The sequence below is a fragment of the Triticum dicoccoides genome, chromosome 6A, assembly GCF_002162155.2.
Source record: "Triticum dicoccoides isolate Atlit2015 ecotype Zavitan chromosome 6A, WEW_v2.0, whole genome shotgun sequence".
Taxonomy (NCBI): domain Eukaryota; kingdom Viridiplantae; phylum Streptophyta; class Magnoliopsida; order Poales; family Poaceae; genus Triticum; species Triticum dicoccoides.
The window spans coordinates 18,294,343-18,298,853 of record NC_041390.1 but is presented as its reverse complement, the minus strand read 5'-3'; the positions used below and the strand labels follow the sequence as shown (position 1 = coordinate 18,298,853).

The window sequence follows — 4,511 nt, the reverse complement described above, 5'->3', positions numbered from 1 at the left end:
TGCCGCCGCCGACCGAACTGCGTCACCCGCGCCTCAATGTCGACCTCCACCGCGGCGCCCTCTTCGCCCGGCCACCGGCGCCCTCGCCGGACCCCGCCGCCGCGACGCCAGGCTCGCCGCCCTCCATGGCCGAGCTCGCCGACCTTCGCCGTGGGCCAGACCCCCTACGCCTGCACCGCCGTCGCCTCGCCTCCCTCCCGCCGTTCGCCTCGCCGGCCGCCGCCGCCGGCGAGCTCCGCCGCCCGGAGGCCCGTCGCCGTCCGCCCCGTCCGGATCCACCGCGGGGTGGATCAGATCCACCTGTGCGGCCATCCAAACGCCCTCGCCCCGCCCGGATCTCCTCGTCCCGGGTCCTCCTCGTCCCGGTTCCCGCGAGGTCTAATTTCTACTAAGTCCTTTCCCCCCTCATATTTTCAGGCCATGTTCATCGCGTCATAACTCCACATCCGTAGCTCTGTTTTGAGCGTGCCATATATCAAAATGTTCATCTGGTTGAGCTCTTCATTTTGTTCCATTGCACCATGCTTGTTTGAGTCCATCTTGATGCCTAAATTGTTGATGCAAGAGTGCTATAAAATGTTAGGTGTTGTTTCTTATCAGTTTATGAGCATTTGTCATTTTGCCATGATTATTGTGTGCTGCATATGAGCATGAGCTCTACATGTATTTTGGGCTATGCCATGCCATCTTTACAGGGGTGTATGCCATGTATTTTTGTGATCAATATGGTGACTAGCACAAGCATGCAAAGTAGCTCTCGTAATATTGCTGATTTCAGAGACTTAGAATTTCACTAAGTCTTTGCTCTGCTGTTATTTTTATGCCATGTATTCATGTTGATACAGAGAGATCCATGCTTCTTTTGAGTATGTTCAGTAAGGATGATTTGGACATATGGTTGTGCTCTATCCATCCATGTCCCTGTTTGCATTTATAGAGTGCCCTAGCATGACTCAATCTTGCTCTACTTTTGCTATAAAATGTTCCTAGCAGATTGTTTACGTGTTAATCAATTTTGCCAAGGTTGTTGTAGTTGATCCATGCATGCTATGAGATTATTCTTGCAATGGTTAGCTTCTTGATCATGTCTTCTTGTTGGGAGTATGCTTAGTTTGTCATGAAGTGCCTTTTGTTGAGTGCATTGAGCTCGCAAACATGCCTTCGTAATTCTGTTTATGCCATGTCCAGTTTTCTGCTAAGTCTGAATCTGTTAACGAAACTTGCTATATTTATATGGGTGCCATCATATCTTCTGATCCTTTTTGGGTTATGGTCAGTAAGGGACTTTTGTTATATGCTTTGAGTAGATTCATGACATGCCTTGATTTGCTATGTCCTGTTCCTGTAGCATGTCGTTATCTTGCTCTAAACATTGCTTCTAATGTTAATTCCTGACATGTTGTTATTTTCACTAAGTCTGTGATGCTGATATCTTTTGCACTTTTGCCATACTTGTTTGAGCCTTCTCTTGTGTGATTTAGCTGTAGCTCAGTGTTCATCTTTTGTCAAGAATCTTGAGTAGATCACTGCCATGTGCTTTATTGCTATGTTGGAGTGCAGTAGCTTAGTTTCTTGTTGCATTCCATCGTGTTGTTAATCGCAGAATTGTGCCATTATTGTTTTGCTTGCCATTTGCAAACCGTGCATCCGTTTCCGGCGATCTTTATATCGATTTCGACCGAAATCAACTCATCTTTCCAGCGGCACTCTTGGTTTGCCAAGTTGATGTCTGGTTTAATCTTTTCCTTCTGGAGCATGCATTTGCATTGCATATCACATCCCGCATATCATGCCATGTTTTGTATCATGTTGCTTGCGCATTGCACCGTGGTTGATTGTTGTTTTCCTTTGCTTGTGTTCTTACCTTGGGTAGAGCCGGGAGACGAGTTCGTGTTCGAGGAACCCATTGAGTACGCTTACGAGGATCAAGCTTTCGTCTTCTCGGAGAACTTTGCAGGCAAGATGACCATACCCTCGAAATCACTTCTATCTTTGCTTGCTAGTTGCTCGCTCTATTGCTATTCCGCGGTACCTACCACTTGCTATATCATGCCTCCCATATTGCCATGTCAAGCCTCTAACCCACCTTGTCCTAGCAAACCGTTGTTTGCCTATGTTACCGCTTTGCTCAGCCCCTCTTATAGCGTTGTTAGTTGCAGGTGAAGATGAAGTTTGTTCCATGTTGGAACATGGATATTGTTGGGATATCATTATTATATCTTGTTTACTTTAATGCATCTATATACTTGGTAAAGGGTGGAAGGCTCGGCCTTATGCCTGGTGTTTTGTTCCACTCTTGCCGCCCTAGTTTCCTTCATACCAGTGTTATGTTCTTTGATTTTGCGTTCCTTACGCGGTTAGGTTATAATGGGAACCCCCTGACAGTTCGCCTTGAATAAAACTCCTCCAGCAAGGCCCAACCTTGGTTTTACATTTGTACTAACAACCTATCACCTTCCCTTGGGTTTTCGCGAGCCCGAGGGTCATATTTATTTTAACCCCCCCGGGCCAGTGCTTCTCTAAGTGTTGGTCCGACCTGAGCGATGTCCGACGCCCCCTGGGCAACTAGGGTCTATGCCAACCCGACGTATTGCTCATCTGGTGTGCCCTGAGAACGAGATATGTGCAGCTCCTATCGGGATTTGTCGGCACATTCGGACGGTCTTGTTGGTTTTGTTTTACCATTGTCGAAATGTCTTGTAACCGGGATTCTGAGTCTGATCGGGTCTTCCTGGGAGAAGGAATATCCTTCGTTGACCGTGAGAGCTTGTGATGGGCTAAGTTGGGACACCCCTGCAGGGTTTTGAACTTTCGAAAGTCGTGCCCGCGGTTATGGGCAGATGGGAATTTGTTAATATCCGGTTGTAGAAAACCCGACACTTAACTTAATTAAAATGCATCAATCGCGTGTGTAGCCGTGATGGTCTCTTTCCGGCAGAGTCCGGGAAGTGAACACGGTTCTTGTGTTATGTTTGAACGTAAGTAGTTTCAGGATCACTTCTTGATCACTTCTAGTTCATGACCGTGCTTTGCTTCTCTTCTCGCTCTCATTTGTGTAAGTTAGCCACCATATATGCTTAGTGTTGCAGCTCCACCTCACTACCCCATTCCTACCCATAAGATTAAATAGTCTTGATCGCGAGGGTGTGAGATTGCTGAGTCCCCGTGACTCACAGATTACTTCAAACAGTTGCAGGTGCCGATGATAACCGCGCAGGCGACGCAACCTAGCTCAAGGAGGAGCTCGATGAAGATCGTGTTTGTTGTGTTGTTTCGTTTCCAGTTGCTCAGTAGTGGAGCCCAGTCGGGGCGATCGGGGATCTAGCATTAGGGGTTGTCTTTCTTTATTTGGTTCCGTAGTCGGACCTTGATTGTATTCTGGATAATGTAATGCTGTATTTATGTATTGTGTGAAGTGGCGATTGTAAGCCAACTATTACCCTTTCTTATTCAGTACATGGGATGTGTAAAGATTACCCCTCTTGCGACATGCCTACTATGCGGTTATGCCTCTAAGTCGTGCTCCGACACGTGAGAGATATAGCCGCATCGTGGGTGTTACACCTGGATACCCTGGAAATTGTGTGTTGCGGTGATCTGAGGGAGGTCTTCGCTTTGGACCCTAGGCAAAAGGAGCAGAAAGTTATAATGTTTCCAAAGCTAAGGAGCATCCACCTTTATGAGCTTCCCAACCTGCGGCGCATCTGTGGGAGCAGGATGTCCGCTCCCAACTTGGAGACCGTCAAGATCAGGGGCTGTTGGAGCCTCAGGTGCCTTCCTGCTGTCAGCGGAAACAACGAGAAGCTGCCTAGTGTGGACTGTGAGAAGGAATGGTGGGATAACCTTGAGTGGGACGGGGTGGAGGCGAACCACCACTCTTCACTCTATGAGCATAGCCACTCATCATACTACAAGGCCCAGCTGCCAAGAGGCACAGTTTTAAGGTGACATACATATGGCCCATCTCTCCTTTCATCGATAACTCAATTATAGTGCCAGCCAACATAATTTACCGTCTAATCTACACTATTCTAGTTCTGATATTATGTGTCTGTGGTGAATCAATCATCTTATTGACCATTTGTTTTTGCTGCATCGTAGGTAATCAGTTCCTTCCATGGGTCGATCTCTATGCGAGCGTCGATCCTGTCATCCTGTGGTGCTTCCTGGACATCAGATGTCTTTGCTGCGATGTATGGTTCATGTTGTTTTCCCTATTTCATGTTGTTTTGGTTGGTTTGGTTTGGTTTGTGCTTTGCGTATGCCCTGCCGAGGTGGAGCACCACTGCAGCAGCGTGGATCTGCATTGCCATGGTGTGGTGGTGCATCCACGAGTTTGGTGTGATTTGATTTGATTGGTTTGGTCAGCTCTACTCAACTGAGCCACTGCGCATCAAAGTAAGCATCCATCATCTGGTTGGATAGATGATGTATGTTACAAGCTTTGAGCAAGATAGAAATGAATAAGAGAGTGCGTTCAGCCTGGGCAGTGTGACTATGAGCACTCTGCC

At 47.4% G+C, this 4,511-nt stretch overlaps 1 pseudogene; it reads left to right on the top strand.

Moving 5' to 3' along the window:
* The window catches only part of LOC119315505, an 18,948-nt pseudogene extending 15,000 nt beyond the window's left edge, over positions 1-3,948 (top strand).
* Positions 3,949-4,511: the final 563 nt, after the last annotated feature.